At 47.6% G+C, this 24,592-nt stretch overlaps 2 long non-coding RNA genes across 2 annotated transcripts; one reads left to right on the forward strand and one right to left on the reverse strand.

The window, feature by feature from the left end:
• Positions 1 to 14,443: 14,443 nt before the first annotated feature.
• LOC127920601 (uncharacterized) lies at positions 14,444 to 16,902 on the reverse strand. Its single transcript, XR_008106699.1, has 4 exons — positions 16,764 to 16,902; positions 15,499 to 15,738; positions 14,587 to 14,666; positions 14,444 to 14,461 (listed from the first exon to the last, which is right to left on the reverse strand). It is a non-coding gene; the product is annotated as an uncharacterized LOC127920601 (long non-coding RNA).
• Positions 16,903 to 22,872: 5,970 nt separating this feature from the next.
• On the forward strand, positions 22,873 to 24,277 carry LOC127920602 (uncharacterized). The gene is made up of 3 exons (XR_008106700.1): positions 22,873 to 23,029; positions 23,738 to 23,812; positions 24,235 to 24,277. It is a non-coding gene; the product is annotated as an uncharacterized LOC127920602 (long non-coding RNA).
• The last annotated feature ends 315 nt before the right edge of the window (positions 24,278 to 24,592 follow it).

The following is a 24,592-nucleotide window of genomic DNA, read 5'->3' on the forward strand; positions in this document are numbered from 1 at the left end:
ATTAGTGGTAAAAGAGCTGATTCGATTGGTCAAAATACCAATTAGTGGTAAAAGAGCTAATCCGATTGGTCAAAAGACCAATTAGTGGATAAAAGAGCTAATCCGATTGGTCAAAAAACCAATTAGTAGAAACGTTTTATGTTAGAAAAAAATATGTTATGACGTTTCCATGTCTACTGATGAGAAATGAAATGACAACGGCCATCCCTTTCACGACAAGCAACAATCACTCTTTCCATTTCAAATGAACAGTAACCCTTTACTTTAAAAGCCCGCAGGTACAGTGGGGAGAGCAAGCATTTGATGTATGCAATAAAATGCAAATTAATTACTTTTTAAAAAATCATACAATGTGATTTTCTGGGATTTTTGTTTTAGATTCCGTCTCTCACAGTTGAAGTGTATTATTACCTATGATAAAAACTACAGACCTCTACATGCTTAGTAAGTCGGGAAAACCTGTAAAAATCGGCAGTGTATCAAATACAAGTTCTCCCCACTGTATACCACCCTATCATAATAAGCATGTACGAGCCTTCACAACGTCTTATAACGACACCTATATACATATGTCATGTCTCTCCATGCGATCCTCTCAGATGGTTCTCCCCACTGTATACCACCCTATCATAATAAGCATGTACGAGCCTTCACAACGTCTTATAACGACACCTATATACACATGTCATGTCTCTCCATGCGATCCTCTCAGATGGTTCTCCCCACTGTATACCACCCTATCATAATAAGCATGTACGAGCCTTCACAACGTCTTATAACGACACCTATATACACATGTCATGTCTCTCCATGCGATCCTCTCAGATGGTTCTCCCCACTGTATACCACCCTATCATAATAAGCATGTACGAGCCTTCACAACGTCTTATAACGACACCTATATACATATGTCATGTCTCTCCATGCGATCCTCTCAGACCCACTGACTTGTTGAGGTTTTCCAGAGCAGCAGCGAGGTGTTTGGAGTCAAACTTGCACGAGTAGTTCAGCTCGTTGGCGATCTGTTGCCTCAGGATCTGCATCTGACCAACCTGAGGGGAAAAACCCAACCCGTGGTCACTTCCACACAGGGATTGAAACCCCCCCTCTGGTCTCCCCGGTTGGGGGGAGGAGGGTATAAGACCTCGGAGAAACTTCTAGAGTTTTCTTTGAGTCACTTTGATCTCCCTTCCTGTCTGTAATACTGCCATTCAGCGTTTAGCTGGGAGAAGACAACTTGGAATAGACCTCGAGGTGCACAGCTGAAGTGGGAAGTTTACAGACACTTAGGTTGGAGTCATTAAAACTCGTCTTTCAACCACTCCACAAATTTCTTGTTAATTAAACAAACTATAGTTTTGGCAAGTCAGTTAGGACAACTACATCGTGCATGACACAAGTCCTTTATCCAACAATTGTTTACAGACAGATTATTTCACTTATAATTCACTGTATCACAATTCCAGAGGGTCAGAAGATTACATACATTTAGTTGACTGTGCCTTTAAACAGCTTGGGAAATGATGTCACGGCTTTAGAAGCTTCCGATAGGCTAATTGACATCATTTGAGTCAATTGGAGGTGTACCAGTGTGTTACCACGACAGCAGGCTCTGCACTGTGTCAGTCATGTAGAGGACCGATCACTGAACGTGGAGGTAGTGTTGCTCACAACATTAAAATTGGTATTGCTGAAACAGTTCACTGAAACACAGTACCTTCATGATGGACTCCAAGTACGGACCCCAGATCTTCTGTGTTTTGGCGACAGCGTTGGCATAGCCTTTACTGGCATTGGCTGACAGAAAGAAGACAAAGAAATGCAACGGTGAGTCATGATGGCCTTGGACAGTCATATACAGAGGCTAATGTTCCCTGGTCATTATCTCTGGGTCCTGTTCAGTGGGAGGCTAATGTTCCCTGGTCATTATCTCTGGGTCCTGTTCAGTGGGAGGCTAATGTTCCCTGGTCATCATCTCTGGGTCCTGTTCAGTGGGAGGCTAATGTTCCCTGGTCATTATCTCTGGGTCCTGTTCAGTGGGAGGCTAATGTTCGCTGGTCATCATCTCTGGGTCCTGTTCAGTGGGAGGCTAATGTTCCCTGGTCATTATCTCCTGTTCAGTGGAAGCCTAATGTTCCCTGGTCATTATCTCTTGTTCAGTGGGAGCCTAATGTTCCCTGGTCATTATCTCTGGGTCCTGTTCAGTGGGAGCCTAATGTTCCCTGGTCATTATCTCTTGTTCAGTGGGAGCCTAATGTTCCCTGGTCATTATCTCTGGGTCCTGTTCAGTGGGAGCCTAATGTTCCCTGGTCATCATCTCCTGTTCAGTGGAAGCCTAATGTTCCCTGGTCATTATCTTCTGTTCAGTGGGAGGCTAATGTTCCCTGGTCATTATCTCCTGTTCAGTGGAAGCCTAATGTTCCCTGGTCATTATCTCTGGGTCCTGTTCAGTGGGAGGCTAATGTTCCCTGGTCATTATCTCCTGTTCAGTGGAAGCCTAATGTTCCCTGGTCATTATCTCTGGGTCCTGTTCAGTGGGAGGCTAATGTTCCCTGGTCATTATCTCCTGTTCAGTGGAAGCCTAATGTTCCCTGGTCATTATCTCTGGGTCCTGTTCAGTGGGAGGCTAATGTTCCCTGGTCATTATCTCCTGTTCAGTGGAAGCCTAATGTTCCCTGGTCATTATCTCTGGGTCCTGTTCAGTGGGAGGCTAATGTTCCCTGGTCATTATCTCCTGTTCAGTGGAAGCCTAATGTTCCCTGGTCATTATCTCTGGGTCCTGTTCAGTGGGAGGCTAATGTTCCCTGGTCATTATCTCCTGTTCAGTGGAAGCCTAATGTTCCCTGGTCATTATCTCTGGGTCCTGTTCAGTGGGAGGCTAATGTTCCCTGGTCATCATCTCCTGTTCAGTGGAAGCCTAATGTTCCCTGGTCATTATCTCTGGGTCCTGTTCAGTGGGAGCCTAATGTTCCCTGGTCATCATCTCCTGTTCAGTGGGAGGCTAATGTTCCCTGGTCATTATCTCTGGGTCCTGTTCAGTGGGAGCCTAATGTTCCCTGGTCATCATCTCCTGTTCAGTGGGAGCCTAATGTTCCCTGGTCATCATCTCCTGTTCAGTGGGAGCCTAATGTTCCCTGGTCATCATCTCCTGTTCAGCAGGAGCCTAATGTTCCTGGTCATAATCTCCTGGTTCTGTTCAGTGGGAGGCTAATGTTCCCTGGTCATCATCTCCGGGTCCTGTTCAGTGGGAGGCTAATGTTCCCTGGTCATTATCTCCTGTTCAGTGGAAGCCTAATGTTCCCTGGTCATTATCTCTGGGTCCTGTTCAGTGGGAGCCTAATGTTCCCTGGTCATCATCTCTGGGTCCTGTTCAGTGGGAGGCTAATGTTCCCTGGTCATCATCTCCTGTTCAGCGGGAGCCTAATGTTCCCTGGTCATTAACTCTGGGTCCTGTTCAGTGGGAGCCTAATGTTCCCTGGTCATTAACTCTGGGTCCTGTTCAGTGGGAGGCTAATGTTCCCTGGTCATCATCTCTGGGTCCTGTTCAGTGGGAGCCTAATGTTCCCTGGTCATTATCTCTGGGTCCTGTTCAGTGGGAGGCTAATGTTCCCTGGTCATCATCTCCTGTTCAGCGGGAGCCTAATGTTCCCTGGTCATTATCTCTGGGTCCTGTTCAGCGGGAGCCTAATGTTCCCTGGTCATAATCTCCTGGTTCTGTTCAGTGGGAGGCTAATGTTCCCTGGTCATCATCTCCTGTTCAGTGGGAGCCTAATGTTCCCTGGTCATTATCTCCTGTTCAGTGGGAGCCTAATGTTCCCTGGTCATCATCTCTGGGTCCTGTTCAGTGGGAGCCTAATGTTCCCTGGTCATAAACTCTGGGTCCTGTTCAGCGGGAGCCTAATGTTCCCTGGTCATTATCTCCTGTTCAGTGGGAGCCTAATGTTCCCTGGTTATCATCTCTGGGTCCTGTTCAGTGGGAGCCTAATGTTCCCTGGTCATTATCACTGGGTCCTGTTCAGTGGGAGCCTAATGTTCCCTGGTCATCATCTCCTGTTCAGTGGGAGCCTAATGTTCCCTGGTCATTATCTCTGGGTCCTGTTCAGTGGGAGCCTAATGTTCCCTGGTCATCATCTCCTGTTCAGTGGGAGCCTAATGTTCCCTGGTCATTATCTCTGGGTCCTGTTCAGTGGGAGCCTAATGTTCCCTGGTCATCATCTCTGGGTCCTGTTCAGTGGGAGCCTAATGTTCCCTGGTCATCATCTCCTGTTCAGTGGGAGGCTAATGTTCCCTGGTCATTATCTCTGGGTCCTGTTCAGTGGGAGCCTAATGTTCCCTGGTCATTATCTCTGGGTCCTGTTCAGTGAGAGCCTAATGTTCCCTGGTCATCATCTCCTGTTCAGTGGGAGGCTAATGTTCCCTGGTCATTATCTCTGGGTCGTGTTCAGTGGGAGCCTAATGTTCCCTGGTCATTATCTCTGGGTCCTGTTCAGTGGAAGCCTAATGTTCCCTGGTCATCATCTCTGGGTCCTGTTCAGCGGGAGCCTAATGTTCCCTGGTCATCATCTCTGGGTCCTGTTCAGCGGGAGCCTAATGTTCCCCTGGTTATCATCTCTGGGTCCTGTTCAGCGGGAGCCTAATGTTCCCTGGTTATCATCTCTGGGTCCTGTTCAGTGGGAGCCTAATGTTTTCTGGTCATCATCTCTGGGTCCTGTTCAGTGGGAGCCTAATGTTCCCTGGTCATCATCTCTGGGTCCTGTTCAGTGGGGAGCCTAATGTTCGCTGGTCATCATCTCTGGGTCCTGTTCAGCGGGAGCCTAATGTTCCCTGGTCATCATCTCCTGTTCAGGGGAGGCCTAATGTTCCCTGGTCATCATCTCTGGGTCCTGTTCAGTGGGGAGCCTAATGTTCCCTGGTCATCATCTCTGGGTCCTGTTCAGTGGGAGCCTAATGTTCCCTGGTCATCATCTCTGGGTCCTGTTCAGTGGGAGCCTAATGTTCCCTGGTCATGATTTGCTGTTCAGTGGGAGCCTAATGTTCTCTGGTCATCATCTCCTGTTCAGTGGGAGCCTAATGTTCCCTGGTCATTGTCTCCTGTTCAGTGGGAGCCTAATGTTCCCTGGTCATCATCTCTGGGTCCTGTTCAGTGGGAGCCTACTGTTCCCTGGTCATTATCTCCTGTTCAGTGGGAGCCTAATGTTCCCTGGTCATCATCTCTGGGTCCTGTTCAGCGGGAGCCTAATGTTCCCTGGTCATCATCTCCTGTTCAGTGGGAGCCTAATGTTCCCTGGTCATTATCTCCTGTTCAGTGGGAGCCTAATGTTCCCTGGTCATCATCTCTGGGTCCTGTTCAGTGGGAGCCTACTGTTCCCTGGTCATTATCTCCTGTTCAGTGGGAGCCTAATGTTCCCTGGTCATCATCTCTGGGTCCTGTTCAGTGGGAGCCGACTGTTCCCTGGTCATTATCTCCTGTTCAGTGGGAGCCTAATGTTCCCTGGTCATCATCTCTGGGTCCTGTTCAGTGGGAGCCTAATGTTCCCTGGTCATCATCTCCTGTTCAGTGGGAGCCTAATGTTCCCTGGTCATCATCTCCTGTTCAGTGGGAGCCTAATGTTCCCTGGTCATCATCTCCTGTTCAGCAGGAGCCTAATGTTCCCTGGTCATAATCTCCTGGTTCTGTTCAGTGGGAGGCTAATGTTCCCTGGTCATCATCTCCGGGTCCTGTTCAGTGGGAGGCTAATGTTCCCTGGTCATTATCTCCTGTTCAGTGGAAGCCTAATGTTCCCTGGTCATTATCTCTGGGTCCTGTTCAGTGGGAGCCTAATGTTCCCTGGTCATCATCTCTGGGTCCTGTTCAGTGGGAGGCTAATGTTCCCTGGTCATCATCTCCTGTTCAGCGGGAGCCTAATGTTCCCTGGTCATTAACTCTGGGTCCTGTTCAGTGGGAGCCTAATGTTCCCTGGTCATTAACTCTGGGTCCTGTTCAGTGGGAGGCTAATGTTCCTGGTCATCATCTCTGGGTCCTGTTCAGTGGGAGCCTAATGTTCCCTGGTCATTATCTCTGGGTCCTGTTCAGTGGGAGGCTAATGTTCCCTGGTCATCATCTCCTGTTCAGCGGGAGCCTAATGTTCCCTGGTCATTATCTCTGGGTCCTGTTCAGCGGGAGCCTAATGTTCCCTGGTCATAATCTCCTGGTTCTGTTCAGTGGGAGGCTAATGTTCCCTGGTCATCATCTCCTGTTCAGTGGGAGCCTAATGTTCCCTGGTCATTATCTCCTGTTCAGTGGGAGCCTAATGTTCCCTGGTCATCATCTCTGGGTCCTGTTCAGTGGGAGCCTAATGTTCCCTGGTCATAAACTCTGGGTCCTGTTCAGCGGGAGCCTAATGTTCCCTGGTCATTATCTCCTGTTCAGTGGGAGCCTAATGTTCCCTGGTTATCATCTCTGGGTCCTGTTCAGTGGGAGCCTAATGTTCCCTGGTCATTATCACTGGGTCCTGTTCAGTGGGAGCCTAATGTTCCCTGGTCATCATCTCCTGTTCAGTGGGAGCCTAATGTTCCCTGGTCATTATCTCTGGGTCCTGTTCAGTGGGAGCCTAATGTTCCCTGGTCATCATCTCCTGTTCAGTGGGAGCCTAATGTTCCCTGGTCATTATCTCTGGGTCCTGTTCAGTGGGGCCTAATGTTCCCTGGTCATCATCTCTGGGTCCTGTTCAGTGGGAGCCTAATGTTCCCTGGTCATCATCTCCTGTTCAGTGGGAGGCTAATGTTCCCTGGTCATTATCTCTGGGTCCTGTTCAGTGGGAGCCTAATGTTCCCTGGTCATTATCTCTGGGTCCTGTTCAGTGAGAGCCTAATGTTCCCTGGTCATCATCTCCTGTTCAGTGGGAGGCTAATGTTCCCTGGTCATTATCTCTGGGTCGTGTTCAGTGGGAGCCTAATGTTCCCTGGTCATTATCTCTGGGTCCTGTTCAGTGGAAGCCTAATGTTCCCTGGTCATCATCTCTGGGTCCTGTTCAGCGGGAGCCTAATGTTCCCTGGTCATCATCTCTGGGTCCTGTTCAGCGGGAGCCTAATGTTCCCTGGTTATCATCTCTGGGTCCTGTTCAGCGGGAGCCTAATGTTCCCTGGTTATCATCTCTGGGTCCTGTTCAGTGGGAGCCTAATGTTTTCTGGTCATCATCTCTGGGTCCTGTTCAGTGGGAGCCTAATGTTCCCTGGTCATCATCTCTGGGTCCTGTTCAGTGGGAGCCTAATGTTCCCTGGTCATCATCTCTGGGTCCTGTTCAGTGGGAGCCTAATGTTCCCTGGTCATGATTTGCTGTTCAGTGGGAGCCTAATGTTCTCTGGTCATCATCTCTGGGTCCTGTTCAGTGGGAGCCTAATGTTCCCTGGTCATCATCTCTGGGTCCTGTTCAGTGGGAGCCTAATGTTCCCTGGTCATCATCTCTGGGTCCTGTTCAGTGGGAGCCTAATGTTCCCTGGTCATGATTTGCTGTTCAGTGGGAGCCTAATGTTCTCTGGTCATCATCTCCTGTTCAGTGGGAGCCTAATGTTCCCTGGTCATTGTCTCCTGTTCAGTGTTCAACTGGAGCCTAATGTTCCCTGGTCATCATCTCTGGGTCCTGTTCAGTGGGAGCCTACTGTTCCCTGGTCATTATCTCCTGTTCAGTGGGAGCCTAATGTTCCTGGTCATCATCTCTGGGTCCTGTTCAGCGGGAGCCTAATGTTCCCTGGTCATCATCTCCTGTTCAGTGGGAGCCTAATGTTCCCTGGTCATTATCTCCTGTTCAGTGGGAGCCTAATGTTCCCTGGTCATCATCTCTGGGTCCTGTTCAGTGGGAGCCTACTGTTCCCTGGTCATTATCTCCTGTTCAGTGGGAGCCTAATGTTCCCTGGTCATCATCTCTGGGTCCTGTTCAGTGGGAGCCTACTGTTCCCTGGTCATTATCTCCTGTTCAGTGGGAGCCTAATGTTCCCTGGTCATCATCTCTGGGTCCTGTTCAGTGGGAGCCTAATGTTCCCTGGTCATTATCTCTGGGTCCTGTTCAGGTAGAGCCTAATGTTCCCTGGTCATCATCTCTGGGTCCTGTTCAGTGGGAGCCTAATGTTCCCTGGTCATCATCTCCTGTTCAGTGGGAGCCTAATGTTCCCTGGTCATAATCTCCTGTTCAGTGGGAGCCTAATGTTCCCTGGTCATCATCTCCTGTTCAGTGGGAGGCTAATGTTCCCTGGTCATCATCTCCTGTTCAGTGGGAGCCTAATGTTCCCTGGTCATTATCTCCTGTTCAGTGGGAGCCTAATGTTCCCTGGTCATTATCTCCTGTTCAGTGGGAGCCTAATGTTCCCTGGTCATCATCTCTGGGCCCTGTTCAGTGGGAGCCTAATGTTCCCTGGTCATCATCTCTGGGTCCTGTTCAGTGGGAGGCTAATGTTCCCTGGTCATCATCTCTGGGTCCTGTTCAGTGGGAGGCTAATGTTCCCTGGTCATTATCTCATGTTCAGTGGGAGCCTAATGTTCCCTGGTCATCATCTCTGGGTCCTGTTCAGTGGGAGCCTAATGTTCCCTGGTCATCATCTCTGGGCCCTGTTCAGTGGGAGCCTAATGTTCCCTGGTCATCATCTCTGGGTCCTGTTCAGTGGGAGGCTAATGTTCCCTGGTCATCATCTCTGGGTCCTGTTCAGTGGGAGGCTAATGTTCCCTGGTCATTATCTCATGTTCAGTGGGAGCCTAATGTTCCCTGGTCATCATCTCTGGGTCCTGTTCAGTGGGAGCCTAATGTTCCCTGGTCATCATCTCTGGGTCCTGTTCAGTGGGAGCCTAATGTTCCCTGGTCATCATCTCTGGGCCCTGTTCAGTGGGAGCCTAATGTTCCCTGGTCATCATCTCTGGGTCCTGTTCAGTGGGAGGCTAATGTTCCCTGGTCATCATCTCTGGGTCCTGTTCAGCTGGAGCCTAATGTTCCCTGGTCATTATCTCTGGGTCCTGTTCAGTGGGAGCCTAATGTTCCCTGGTCATCATCTCCTGTTCAGTGGGAGCCTAATGTTCCCTGGTCATTATCTCTGGGTCCTGTTCAGTGGGAGCCTAATGTTCCCTGGTCATCATCTCTGGGTCCTGTTCAGTGGGAGCCTAATGTTCCCTGGTCATCATCTCCTGTTCAGTGGGAGCCTAATGTTCCCTGGTCATTATCTCTGGGTCCTGTTCAGTGGGAGCCTAATGTTCCCTGGTCATTATCTCTGGGTCCTGTTCAGAGAGCCTAATGTTCCCTGGTCATCATCTCCTGTTCAGTGGGAGGCTAATGTTCCCTGGTCATTATCTCTGGGTCGTGTTCAGTGGGAGCCTAATGTTCCCTGGTCATTATCTCTGGGTCCTGTTCAGTGGAAGCCTAATGTTCCCTGGTCATCATCTCTGGGTCCTGTTCAGCGGGAGCCTAATGTTCCCTGGTCATCATCTCTGGGTCCTGTTCAGCGGGAGCCTAATGTTCCCTGGTTATCATCTCTGGGTCCTGTTCAGCGGGAGCCTAATGTTCCCTGGTTATCATCTCTGGGTCCTGTTCAGTGGGAGCCTAATGTTTTCTGGTCATCATCTCTGGGTCCTGTTCAGTGGGAGCCTAATGTTCCCTGGTCATCATCTCTGGGTCCTGTTCAGTGGGAGCCTAATGTTCCCTGGTCATCATCTCTGGGTCCTGTTCAGCGGGAGCCTAATGTTCCCTGGTCATCATCTCCTGTTCAGTGGAGGCCTAATGTTCCCTGGTCATCATCTCTGGGTCCTGTTCAGTGGGAGCCTAATGTTCCCTGGTCATCATCTCTGGGTCCTGTTCAGTGGGAGCCTAATGTTCCCTGGTCATCATCTCTGGGTCCTGTTCAGTGGGAGCCTAATGTTCCCTGGTCATGATTTGCTGTTCAGTGGGAGCCTAATGTTCCCTGGTCATCATCTCCTGTTCAGTGGGAGCCTAATGTTCCCTGGTCATCATCTCCTGTTCAGTGGGAGGCTAATGTTCCCTGGTCATCATCTCCTGTTCAGTGGGAGCCTAATGTTCCCTGGTCATTATCTCCTGTTCAGTGGGAGCCTAATGTTCCCTGGTCATTATCTCCTGTTCAGTGGGAGCCTAATGTTCCCTGGTCATCATCTCTGGGTCCTGTTCAGTGGGAGCCTAATGTTCCCTGGTCATCATCTCTGGGCCCTGTTCAGTGGGAGCCTAATGTTCCCTGGTCATCATCTCTGGGTCCTGTTCAGTGGGAGGCTAATGTTCCCTGGTCATCATCTCTGGGTCCTGTTCAGTGGGAGGCTAATGTTCCCTGGTCATTATCTCATGTTCAGTGGGAGCCTAATGTTCCCTGGTCATCATCTCTGGGTCCTGTTCAGTGGGAGCCTAATGTTCCCTGGTCATCATCTCTGGGTCCTGTTCAGTGGGAGCCTAATGTTCCCTGGTCATCATCTCTGGGCCCTGTTCAGTGGGAGCCTAATGTTCCCTGGTCATCATCTCTGGGTCCTGTTCAGTGGGAGGCTAATGTTCCCTGGTCATCATCTCTGGGTCCTGTTCAGCTGGAGCCTAATGTTCCCTGGTCATTATCTCTGGGTCCTGTTCAGTGGGAGCCTAATGTTCCCTGGTCATCATCTCCTGTTCAGTGGGAGCCTAATGTTCCCTGGTCATTATCTCTGGGTCCTGTTCAGTGGGAGCCTAATGTTCCCTGGTCATCATCTCTGGGTCCTGTTCAGTGGGAGCCTAATGTTCCCTGGTCATCATCTCCTGTTCAGTGGGAGGCTAATGTTCCCTGGTCATTATCTCTGGGTCCTGTTCAGTGGGAGCCTAATGTTCCCTGGTCATTATCTCTGGGTCCTGTTCAGTGAGAGCCTAATGTTCCCTGGTCATCATCTCCTGTTCAGTGGGAGGCTAATGTTCCCTGGTCATTATCTCTGGGTCGTGTTCAGTGGGAGCCTAATGTTCCCTGGTCATTATCTCTGGGTCCTGTTCAGTGGAAGCCTAATGTTCCCTGGTCATCATCTCTGGGTCCTGTTCAGCGGGAGCCTAATGTTCCCCTGGTCATCATCTCTGGGTCCTGTTCAGAAAGGAGCCTAATGTTCCCTGGTTATCATCTCTGGGTCCTGTTCAGCGGGAGCCTAATGTTCCCTGGTTATCATCTCTGGGTCCTGTTCAGTGGGAGCCTAATGTTTTCTGGTCATCATCTCTGGGTCCTGTTCAGTAGGAGCCTAATGTTCCCTGGTCATCATCTCTGGGTCCTGTTCAGTGGGAGCCTAATGTTCGCTGGTCATCATCTCTGGGTCCTGTTCAGCGGGAGCCTAATGTTCCCTGGTCATCATCTCCTGTTCAGTGGAGGCCTAATGTTCCCTGGTCATCATCTCTGGGTCCTGTTCAGTGGGAGCCTAATGTTCCCTGGTCATCATCTCTGGGTCCTGTTCAGTGGGAGCCTAATGTTCCCTGGTCATCATCTCTGGGTCCTGTTCAGTGGGAGCCTAATGTTCCCTGGTCATGATTTGCTGTTCAGTGGGAGCCTAATGTTCCCTGGTCATCATCTCCTGTTCAGTGGGAGCCTAATGTTCCCTGGTCATTGTCTCCTGTTCAGTGGGAGCCTAATGTTCCCTGGTCATCATCTCTGGGTCCTGTTCAGTGGGAGCCTACTGTTCCCTGGTCATTATCTCCTGTTCAGTGGGAGCCTAATGTTCCCTGGTCATCATCTCTGGGTCCTGTTCAGCGGGAGCCTAATGTTCCCTGGTCATCATCTCCTGTTCAGTGGGAGCCTAATGTTCCCTGGTCATCATCTCTGGGTCCTGTTCAGTGGGAGCCTACTGTTCCCTGGTCATTATCTCCTGTTCAGTGGGAGCCTAATGTTCCCTGGTCATCATCTCTGGGTCCTGTTCAGTGGGAGCCTACTGTTCCCTGGTCATTATCTCCTGTTCAGTGGGAGCCTAATGTTCCCTGGTCATCATCTCTGGGTCCTGTTCAGTGGGAGCCTAATGTTCCCTGGTCATTATCTCTGGGTCCTGTTCAGTGGGAGCCTAATGTTCCCTGGTCATCATCTCTGGGTCCTGTTCAGTGGGAGCCTAATGTTCCCTGGTCATCATCTCCTGTTCAGTGGGAGCCTAATGTTCCCTGGTCATAATCTCCTGTTCAGTGGGAGCCTAATGTTCCCTGGTCATCATCTCCTGTTCAGTGGGAGGCTAATGTTCCCTGGTCATCATCTCCTGTTCAGTGGGAGCCTAATGTTCCCTGGTCATTATCTCCTGTTCAGTGGGAGCCTAATGTTCCCTGGTCATTATCTCCTGTTCAGTGGGAGCCTAATGTTCCCTGGTCATCATCTCTGGGTCCTGTTCAGTGGGAGCCTAATGTTCCCTGGTCATCATCTCTGGGCCCTGTTCAGTGGGAGCCTAATGTTCCCTGGTCATCTCTGGGTCCTGTTCAGTGGGAGGCTAATGTTCCCTGGTCATCATCTCTGGGTCCTGTTCAGTGGGAGGCTAATGTTCCCTGGTCATTATCTCCTGTTCAGTAGAGCCTAATGTTCCCTGGTCATCATCTCTGGGTCCTGTTCAGTGGGAGCCTAATGTTCCCTGGTCATTATCTCCTGTTCAGTGGGAGCCTAATGTTCCCTGGTCATCATCTCTGGGTCCTGTTCAGTGGGAGCCTAATGTTCCCTGGTCATCATCTCTGGGTCCTGTTCAGTGGGAGGCTAATGTTCCCTGGTCATCATCTCTGGGTCCTGTTCAGCTGGAGCCTAATGTTCCCTGGTCATTATCTCTGGGTCCTGTTCAGTGGGAGCCTAATGTTCCCTGGTCATCATCTCTGGGTCCTGTTCAGTGGGAGCCTAATGTTCCCTGGTCATAATCTCTGGGTCCTGTTCAGTGGGAGCCTAATGTTCCCTGGTCATCATCTCTGGGTCCTGTTCAGTGGGAGCCTAATGTTCCCTGGTTATCATCTCTGGGTCCTGTTTAGTGGGAGCCTAATGTTCCCTGGTCATCATCTCCTGTTCACTGGGAGCCTAATGTTCCCTGGTCATCATCTCTGGGTCCTGTTCAGTGGGAGCCTAATGTTCCCTGGTCATCATCTCTGGGTCCTGTTCAGTGGGAGCCTAATGTTCCCTGGTTATCATCTCTGGGTCCTGTTCAGTGGGAGCCTAATGTTCCCTGGTCATCATCTCTGGGTCCTGTTCAGTGGGAGCCTAATGTTCCCTGGTTATCATCTCTGGGTCCTGTTTAGTGGGAGCCTAATGTTCCCTGGTCATCATCTCCTGTTCACTGGGAGCCTAATGTTCCCTGGTCATCATCTCTGGGTCCTGTTCACTGGGAGCCTAATGTTCCCTGGTCATCATCTCTGGGTCCTTTTCAGCAGGAGCCTAATGTTCCCTGGTCATTATCTCTGGGTCCTGTTCAGTGGGAGCCTAATGTTCCCTGGTCATCATCTCTGGGTCTTGTTCACTGGGAGCCTAATGTTCCCTGGTCATTATCTCTGGGTCCTGTTCAGTGGGAGCCTAATGTTCCCTGGTCATCATCTCTGGGTCTTGTTCACTGGGAGCCTAATGTTCCCTGGTCATTATCTCTGGGTCCTGTTCAGTGGGAGCCTAAATGTTCCCTGGTCATCATCTCTGGGTCCTTTTCAGTGGGAGCCTAAATGTTCCCTGGTCATAATCTTTGGGTCCTTTTCAGTGGGAGCCTAATGTTCCCTGGTCATCATCTCTGGGTCCTGTTCAGTGGGAGCCTAATGTTCCCTGGTCATCATCTCTGGGTCCTGTTCAGTGGGAGCCTAATGTTCCCTGGTCATCATCTCTGGGTCCTTTTCAGTGGGAGCCTAAATGTTCCCTGGTCTTAATCTTTGGGTCCTTTTCAGTGGGAGCCTAATGTTCCCTGGTCATCATCTCTGGGTCCTGTTCAGTGGGAGCCTAATGTTCCCTGGTCATCATCTCTGGGTCCTTTTCAGTGGGAGCCTAAATGTTCCCCTGGTCATAATCTTTGGGTCCTTTCAGTGGGAGCCTAATGTTCCCTGGTCATAATGACTGAAACAGGAAGGTACTTCCTGGATTTGTCTCAGTAATCATTTTATGTTTTAAAAAGTTTTCCATTGTATAACCTAATGAACAGAACCCTGGTAAGAATCCTTCCTGAGCTGTTGATACTTACCCACAATACCTTTGACGGGATTGACAGAGCTCAGCATGGCTTTAAAGACATCCACCATAGCCTTGTCTCTCAGGATGGTCTTCTGGAACACCGACAGGAAGTTCTAATGGAACCAAAACAAAAACCCTTGTCGTGTTACGGAACCTTGAAGGGGAAGCAACTAACAAACTGCACCACGTGAATGATTCTAAATTACAAATCAAATGTATTTATAAAGCTGATATCTCAAAGTGCTGTACAGAAACCCAGCCTAAAACCCCCAAACAGCAAGCAATGCAGGTGTAGAAGCACGGTGGCTAGGAAAACTCCTAGAAAGGCCAGAACCTAGGAAGAAACCTAGAGAGGAACCAGGCAGGCTATGAGGGGTGGAGATTATAAACCTAGAGAGGAACCCAGGCTATGAGGGGTGGAGATTATAAACCTAGAGAGGAACCAGGCTATGAGGGGTGGAGATTATAAACCTAGAGAGGAACCAGGCTATGAGGGGTGGAGATTATAAACCTAGAGAGGACCCAGGCTATGAGGGGTGGAGATTATAAACCTAGAGAGGAACCAGGCTATGAGGGTGGAGATTATAAACCTAGAGAGGAAGCAGGCTATGAGGTGGAGATTATAAACCTAGAGAGGAAGCAGGCTATGAGGGGTGGAGATTATAAACCTAGAGAGGAACAAGGCTATGAGGGGTGGAGATTATAAACCTAGAGAGGACCCAGGCTATGAGGGGTGGAGATTATAAACCTAGAGAGGAAGCAGGCTATGAGGGTGGAGATTATAAACCTAGAGAGGAAGCAGGCTATGAGGGGTGGAGATTATAAACCTAGAGAGGAACCAGGCTATGAGGGGTGGAGATTATAAACCTAGAGAGGAACCAGGCTATGAGGGGTGGAGATTATAAACCTAGAGAGGAAGCAGGCTATGAGGGGTGGAGATTATAAACCTAGAGAGGAAGCAGGCTATGAGGGTGGAGATTATAAACCTAGAGAGGAACCAGGCTATGAGGGGTGGAGATTATAAACCTAGAGAGGAACCAGGCTATGAGGGGTGGAGATTATAAACCTAGAGAGGAACCAGGCTATGAGGGGTGGAGATTATAAACCTAGAGAGGAACCAGGCTATGAGGGTGGAGATTATAAACCCAGAGAGGAACCAGGCTATGAGGGGTGGAGATTATAAACCTAGAGAGGAACCAGGCTATGAGGGGTGGAGATTATAACCTAGAGAGGAACCAGGCTATGAGGGGTGGAGATTATAAACCTAGAGAGGAACCAGGCTATGAGGGGTGGAGATTATAAACCTAGAGAGGAACCAGGCTATGAGGGGTGGAGATTATAAACCTAGAGAGGAACCAGGCTATGAGGGTGGAGATTATAAACCTAGAGAGGAACCAGGCTATGAGGGGTGGAGATTATAAACCTAGAGAGGAACCAGGCTATGAGGGGTGGAGATTATAAACCTAGAGAGGAACCAGGCTATGAGGGGTGGAGATTATAAACCTAGAGAGGAACCAGGCTATGAGGGGTGGAGATTATAAACCTAGAGAGGAACCAGGCTATGAGGGGTGGAGATTATAAACCTAGAGAGGAACCAGGCTATGAGGGGTGGAGATTATAAACCTAGAGGAGGAACCAGGCTCTGAGGGGTGGAGATTATAAACCTAGAGGAGGAACCAGGCTCTGAGGGGTGGAGATTATAAACCTAGAGAGGAACCAGGCTATGAGGGTGGAGATTATAAACCTAGAGAGGAACCAGGCTGAGGGTGGAGAGAGGAACCAGGCTATGAGGGGTGGAGATTATAAACCTAGAGAGGAACAAGGCTATGAGGGGTGGAGATTATAAACCTAGAGAGGAACCAGGCTATGACGGGTGGAGATTATAAACCTAGAGGAGGAACCAGGCTATGAGGGGTGGAGATTATAAACCTAGAGGAGGAACCAGGCTCTGAGGGGTGGAGATTATAAACCTAGAGGAGGAACCAGGCTCTGAGGGGTGGAGATTATAAACCTAGAGGAGGAACCAGGCTATGAGGGTGGAGATTATAAACCTAGAGAGGAACCAGGCTATGAGGGGTGGAGATTATAAACCTAGAGAGGAACCAGGCTATGAGGTGGAGATTATAAACCTAGAGGAGGAACCAGGCTATGAGGGGTGGAGATTATAAACCTAGAGAGGAACCAGGCTATGAGGGTGGAGATTATAAACCTAGAGAGGAACCAGGCTATGAGGGTGGAGATTATAAACCTAGAGAGGAACCAGGCTATGAGGGGTGGAGATTATAAACCTAGAGAGGAACCAGGCTATGACGGGTGGAGATTATAAACCTAGAGGAGGAACCAGGCTATGACGGGTGGAGATTATAAACCTAGAGAGGAACCAGGCTATGAGGGGTGGATATTATAAACCTAGAGAGGAACCAGGCTATGAGGGTGGAGATTATAAACCTAGAGGAGGAACCAGGCTATGAGGGTGGAGATTATAAACCTAGAGAGGAACCAGGCTATGAGGGTGGAGATTATAAACCTAGAGAGGAACCAGGCTATGAGGGTGGAGATTATAAACCTAGAGAGGAACCAGGCTATGAGGGGTGGAGATTATAAACCTAGAGAGGAACCAGGCTATGAGGGGGTGGGAGATTATAAACCTAGAGGAGGAACCAGGCTATGAGGGGTGGAGATTATAAACCTAGAGAGGAACCAGGCTATGAGGGGTGGAGATTATAAACCTAGAGAGGAAGCAGGCTATGAGGGGTGGAGATTATAAACCGAGAGGAGGAACCAGGCTATGAGGGTGGAGATTATAAACCTAGAGGAGGAACCAGGCTATGAGGGTGGAGATTATAAACCTAGAGAGGAACCAGGCTATGAGGGTGGAGATTATAAACCTAGAGGAGGAACCAGGCTATGAGGGGTGGAGATTATAAACCTAGAGAGGAACCAGGCTATGAGGGTGGAGATTATAAACCTAGAGAGGAACCAGGCTCTGAGGGTGGAGATTATAAACCTAGAGAGGAACCAGGCTATGAGGGGTGGAGATTATAAACCTAGAGGAGGAACCAGGCTATGAGGGGTGGAGATTATAAACCCAGAGAGGACCCAGGCTATGAGGGGTGGAGATTATAAACCTAGAGAGGAACCAGGCTATGAGGGGTGGAGATTATAAACCTAGAGAGGAACCAGGCTATGAGGGGTGGAGATCATAAACCTAGAGAGGACCCAGGCTATGAGGGTGGAGATTATAAACCTAGAGAGGAACCAGGCTATGAGGGGTGGAGATTATAAACCCAGAGAGGAACCAGGCTATGAGGGGTGGAGATTATAAACCTAGAGGAGGAACCAGGCTATGAAGGGTGGAGATTATAAACATAGAGAGGAACCAGTGCACTGTGTGTTTGTTGAATGATAAGGACCGGCGTTGTCTCGAACAGAAAAGTGAAGCTACGAACGACAGTATCTGTATTAAAATATAATAGCCCACTGATATTGACCTCAATATCATGATTGTTTTAAGTCAAAAATGGGACAACCTGGTTAAATGAAAAGGTTAACCTGGTTAGATTAAACAGGTTAACCTGGTTAATTGAAAAAGTTAACCTGGTTAAACTACAAAGGTTAAATTAAAGGTTAACCTGGTTAAATTAAAAGGTTAACCTGGTTAAATTAAAAGGTTAACCTGGTTAAATTAAAAGGTTAACCTGGTTAAATTAAAAGGTTAAATTAAAAAGGTTAACCTGGTTAAATGAAAAAGGTTAACCTGGTTAAATGAAAAGGTTAACCTGGTTAAATGAAAAGGTTAAATAGTTGTTAGGACTGCGGAAGTACATTCCATAGCATCCTAACAGAGTAGTGTTGATAGGCTGGCAGGCTGGGTTTCACAACATAATATCACGTGACCTGCAGTTCCTTGACCATCATGAAGCAGAGCAGCCTGTCCAGCCCGTTGAGGCCGAAGGTCCCCAGGGTGTCCTGTATCTCAGAGAACAGACGGTTGTTGGTCACCTCCTGGTGGGTCTTCAGGTCGTACCAGGTGTTCAACTGGTCCATGTAACACGTCGCCCTGGGAAACACAGGTAACAGGTGAAGGCTTTGCATGAAGACATATTAAAAGCACTGAGAAGAGAGTATACCCCCCCCCAAAAAAAACAGACTTCCTCTACCATGTTTACGCCATTAAAGAACACCAACGCTACCTTCCATAATTAAATCTTCAAATAGCCACCCTTTGTCTTGATGACTGTTGGGAAAAGCATTCCAGGTGAAACTGGTTGAGAGAATGCCAAGAGTGTTTAAAGCTGTCATCAAGGCAAAAGGTGGCTATTACATTTTTTTTTGTCAGGTTAGTATATGATTCCATGTGTTATTTCATAGTGTTGATGTCTTCACTATTATTCTACAATGTAGAAAATAGTTTTTTTTTAAATAAATAAATACCCTTGAATGAGTAGGTAGTGTAGATACAAGCTAACAGACTGATGCCACCAAGGTGACATGGAGAGAGATACCTACTTGGGGTCTGTGATGCGGAGGATCTCTCTACAGAGTCGTCCGATGAAGGTGGCCGACTCATCGACCGCGGGGAACTTGGGTATGGGGATATGGGTCGACTGGTAGACACTCTGCCAATCCTGAATCTAAGAAACACAAAGAGGTGAACATTAGCCGTTTAAATAGTACGTATATTATTGAAACCAGAGCTCTCCCAACCCTGTCTCTGGAGAGCTACTCTCCTGTAGGTTTTCAATCCAACCCCCAGATATAACTAACCTGATTCAACCAGCTAATATATGCTGTATATAGCCTCTCTGCTGTATATAGCCTCTCTACTGTATATAGCCCCACTACTGTATATAGCTCTCTGCTGTATATAGCTCTCTGCTGTATATAGCCTCTGCTGTATATAGCCTCTCTGCTGTATATAGCCTCTCTGCTATATATAGCCTCTGCTGTATATAGCCTCTCTGCTGTATATAGCCTCTCTGTATATATAGCCTCTCTGCTGTATATAGCCTCTCTGCTGTATATAGCCTCTCTGCTGTATATAGCCCTCTTACTGTATATAGCCTCTCTACTGTATATAGCCTCTACTGTATAGAGCCCCTCTACCGCGTATAGAGCCTCTACCGCGTATAGAGCCCCTCTACCGCGTATAGAGCCCCTCTACCGCGTATAGAGCCCCTCTACCGTTATAGAGCCTCCCCTCTACCGCGTTATAGCCCTCTACCGCTATAGAGTCCCCTCTACCGCGTATAGAGCCCTCTACCGCGTATAGAGCCCCTCTACCGCGTATAGAGTCCTCTCTACCGCGTATAGAGCCCTCTCTACCGCGTATAGAGCCCCTCTACCGCGTATAGAGCCCCTCTACCGCGTATAGAGCCCCTCACTACTATAGAGCCCCTCTATACGTATAGAGCCCCCTCTACCGCGTATAGAGCCCCTCTACCGCGTATAGAGCCCCCTCTACCGCGTATAGAGCCCCTCTACCGCGTATAGAGCCCCTCTACCGCGTATAGAGCCCCTCTACCGTATAGAGCCCCTCTACTGTATAGAGCCCCTCTACCGTATAGAGCCCCTCTACCGTATAGAGCCCCTCTATTTCGCGTATAGAGCCCCTCTAGCGTATAGATTCCCCTCTACCGCGTATAGAGCCCTCTACGCGTATAGAGCCCCTCTACCGCGTATAGAGCCCCTCTACCGCGTATAGAGCCCAATGTCCTAGCGTATAGAGCCCCTCTCCTGCACGTATAGAGTCCCTCTACCAGCGTACTAGAGCCCCTCTACCGCGTATAGAGCCCCCTCTACCGTATAGAGCCCCCTACTGTATAGAGCCCCTCTACTGTATACTATAGAGCCCTCTACCGTATAGAGCCCTCTACCGTATAGAGCCCCCTACTGTATAGAGCCTCTACTGTATATAGCCTCTTACTCATTTTCCACCATCATTTGCAAATAAATTCATAAAAAATCCTACAATGTGATTTTCTGGATTTTTCTTCTCATTGTGTCTGTCATAGTTGAAGTCATGTGACTATATATATAGAAAGGGGATACGAGGAATCAACCAGACCCACTGAGAAAGAGGTCATGTGACTATATATATAGAAAGGGGATACGAGGAATCAACCAGACCCACTGAGAAAGAGGTCATGTGACTATATATATAGAAAGGGGATACGAGGAATCAACCAGACCCACTGAGAAAGAGGTCATGTGACTATATATATAAAAAGGAGATACGAGGAATCAACCAGACCCAGTGAGAAAGAGGTCATGTGACTATATATATAGAAAGGGGATACGAGGAATCAACCAGACCCACTGAGAAAGAGGTCATGTGACTATATATATAGAAAGGGGATACGAGGAATCAACCAGACCCAGTGAGAAAGAGGTCATGTGACTATATATATAGAAAGGGGATACAAGGAATCAACCAGACCCACTGAGAAAGAGGTCATGTGAGTATATATATAAGGATACAAGGAATCAACCAGACCCACTGAGAAAGAGGTCATGTGACTATATATATAGAAAGGGGATACAAGGAATCAACCAGACCCACTGAGAAAGAGGTCATGTGACCATATATATAGAAAGGGGATACGAGGAATCAACCAGACCCACTGAGAAAGAGGTCATGTGACTATATATATAGAAAGGGGATACAAGGAATCAACCAGACCCACTGAGAAAGAGGTCATGTGACTATATATATATATAGAAAGGGGATACAAGGAATCAACCAGACCCACTGAGAAAGAGGTCATGTGAGTATATATATAGAAAGGGGATACAAGGAATCAACCAGACCCACTGAGAAAGAGGTCATGTGACTATATATATAGAAAGGGGATACGAGGAATCAACCAGACCCACTGAGAAAGAGGTCATGTGACTATATATATAGAAAGGGGATACGAGGAATCAACCAGACCCACTGAGAAAGAGGTCATGTGACTATATAAAAAGGTCAAATCCTTGGTGCGTAGGAAGCTGTTACACTCCTGCTCCACGTTGTAGCTGATGATACGAGAGACCTCCTCCTGCCAGATCTTCAGGCCGTAGATGGAGACGTAATCCTGATGTACTCAAAGGACCGGTAGAATCCATCCATGGTGGCCGCCATCTCCTTCAGAAAAAGGCATCAAATCACTGGTCTGTACCAGGTGATGAGAAATTACATTAATATTCTGTAACACCCTTCAGCTTCGCATCAACTCACTGGTCTGTACCAGGTGATGAGAAATGACATTAATATTCTGTAACACTCACTTCAGCATCAACTCACTGGTCTGTACCAGGTGATGAGAAATGACATTAATATTAACACTCCTTCGGCATCAACTCAGGTCTGTACCAGGTGATGAGAAATGACATTAATATTCTGTAACACTCCTTCAGCTTCGGCATCAACTCACTGGTCTGTACCAGGTGATGAGAAATTACATTAATATTCTGAAGAAGAAGTACTTGTGTAGAGGTCAGGCTACTATCTCACTGTAGCCTTGGGGTTATAGATAAGTCCTTTGTGTAGAGCGAGGCTACTATCTCACCTTAGCCTTGGGGTTATAGATAAGTCCTTTGTGTAGACTGTAGGCTCCATCTCACCTATAGCCTTGGGGTTATAGATAAGTCCTTTGTAGAGCATAGGCTACTATCTCACCTTAGCCTTGGGGTTATAGATAAGTCCTTTGTTAGAGCGTAGGTCTCTTTCTCACCAACTCCTTCCTGATACCATCTTCCAGGAGCTGCTTGGGATCCACCTGAAGACACGACATTTAAATAAGGTAAGACTAATGCATTTAGACACATTTTCTCAAACATAAACATATATTTTTATTTTATTTAATCTTTATTTAACTATAAGTCAGTTAAGAACAAATTCTTATTTTACAATGAAGGCCTATCGGGAACAGTGGGTTAACTGCCTTGTTCAGGGCAGAATGACAGATTTTTTTACCTTGTCAGCTCGGGGGTCCGATCTACCAACCTTTCGATAACAGTCCAACGCCTAACCACTAGGCTACCTGCCGTCAATATATCTAAAACAACAGTTGCAAAACAGTTTTAGCGGGGTTTAAAAACGGACCTTGATGATTCCAACCAGCGTCGTCTTCATCATCAGAATCCCTTCAGTAAAGATGGAGATGGCGGGGTGAGTTTGGCAACCTGTGAGAAAATCAGGAACAAAATAAAAAGTCCTGGATGTTCAGCTGTAGAAAACCCCTTCTCACAGAACGCCCTCTCACAGAACGCTGCCTCTCAGAACGCTGCCTCTCACAGAACGCTGCCTCTCACAGAACGCTGCCTTTCACAGGACGCTGCCTCTCACAGAACGCGCTGCCTCTCACAGAACGCGCTGCTCACAGAACCTCTCCAGAACGCTGCCTCTCACAGAACGCTGCCTCTCACAGAACGCTGCCTCTCACAGAACGCTGCCTCTCACAGAACGCCCCTCTCACAGAACGCTGCCTCTCACAGAACGCTGCCTCTCACAGAACGCTGCCTTCTCACAGAACGCTCATTCACAGAACGCCTCCTCTCACAGAACGCTGCCTCTCACAGAACGCTGCCTCTCACAGAACGCTCTGGCTCCAGAAGCTTCCTCTCACAGAACGCTGTCCTTTGAGCCAGAGAGGAACGGTTGGGGGAGACTCAGTGAGCATCTGGCCCTCTGCTGAGTTAGGGGCCAGGAACCAGGGGAAACTCTGGCTCCTAGTTAGTCACTACTATAGGTCCTAGTTATAGTCACTACTATAGGTCCTAGTTATACTATAGGTCCTAGTTATAGTCACTACTATAGGTCCTAGTTATACTATAGGTCCTAGTTATAGTCACTACTATAGGTCCTAGTTATACTATAGGTCCTAGTTATAGTCACTACTATAGGTCCTAGTTATAGTCACTACTATAGGTCCTAGTTATACTATAGGTCCTAGTTATAGTCACTACTATAGGTCCTAGTTATACTATAGGTCCTAGTTATAGTCACTACTATAGGTCCTAGTTATACTATAGGTCCTAGTTATAGTCACTACTATAGGTCCTAGTTATACTATAGGTCCTAGTTATAGTCATACTATAGGTCCTAGTTATACTATAGGTCCAGTTATAGTCACTACTATAGGTCCTAGTTATACTATAGGTCCTAGTTATAGTCACTACTATAGGTCCTAGTTATACTATAGGTCCTAGTTATAGTCACTACTATAGGTCCTAGTTATACTATAGGTCCTAGTTATAGTCACTACTATAGGTCCTAGTTATACTATAGGTCCTAGTTATAGTCACTACTATAGGTCCTAGTTATACTATAGGTCCTAGTTATAGTCACTACTATAGGTCCTAGTTATACTATAGGTCCTAGTTATAGTCACTACTATAGGTCCTAGTTATACTATATAGGTCCTAGTTATAGTCACTACTATAGGTCCTAGTTATACTATAGGTCCTAGTTATAGTCACTACTATAGGTCCTAGTTATACTATAGGTCCTAGTTATAGTCACTACTATAGGTCCTAAAGTTATACTATAGGTCCTAGTTATAGTCACTACTATAGGTCCTAGTTATACTATAGGTCCTAGTTATAGTCACTACTATAGGTCCTAGTTATACTATAGGTCCTAGTTATAGTCACTACTATAGGTCCTAGTTATAGTCACTACTATAGGTCCTAGTTATAGTCACTACTATAGGTCCTAGTTATACTATAGGTCCTAGTTATAGTCACTACTATAGGTCCTAGTTATACTATAGGTCCTAGTTATAGTCACTACTATAGGTCCTAGTTATACTATAGGCGGAAATAGTTATAGTCACTACTATAGGTCCTAGTTATAGTCACTACTATAGGTCCTAGTTCTAGTCACTGCTGCGGTCCTAGTTATAGTCACTACTATAGGTCCTAGTTATACTATAGGTCCTAGTTATAGTCACTACTATAGGTCCTAGTTATACTATAGGTCCCATTTATAGTCACTAATAGGTCATACATAGGTCCTAGTTATTCTACTATAGGTCCTAGTTATAGTCACTACTATAGGTCCTGAGTTATAGTCACTACTATAGGTCCTAGTTATAGTCACTACTATAGGTCCAGTTATAGTCACTACTATAGGTCCTAGTTATAGTCACTACCATAGGTCCTAGTTATAGTCACTACTATAGGTCCTCAGTTATCATCACTACTATAGGTCCTAGTCTTCATAGTCACTACTATAGGTCCTAGTTATAGTCACTATCAGGGTCCTAGTTATAGTCACAGCTATAGGTCCTTCTCTCTAGTCACTACTATAGGTCCTAGTTATAGTCACTACTATAGGTCCTAGTTATAGTCACTACATAGGTCCTAGTTATAGTCACTTGTATAGGTCCTAGTTATAGTCACTACTATAGGTCCAGTTATAGTCACTACTATAGGTCCTAGTTATAGTCACTACTATAGGTCCTAGTTATAGTATAGGTCCTAGTTATAG

Source organism: Oncorhynchus keta, unplaced genomic scaffold (assembly GCF_023373465.1).
Source record: "Oncorhynchus keta strain PuntledgeMale-10-30-2019 unplaced genomic scaffold, Oket_V2 Un_contig_2001_pilon_pilon, whole genome shotgun sequence".
In the NCBI taxonomy this organism is placed as follows: Eukaryota; Metazoa; Chordata; class Actinopteri; order Salmoniformes; family Salmonidae; genus Oncorhynchus; species Oncorhynchus keta.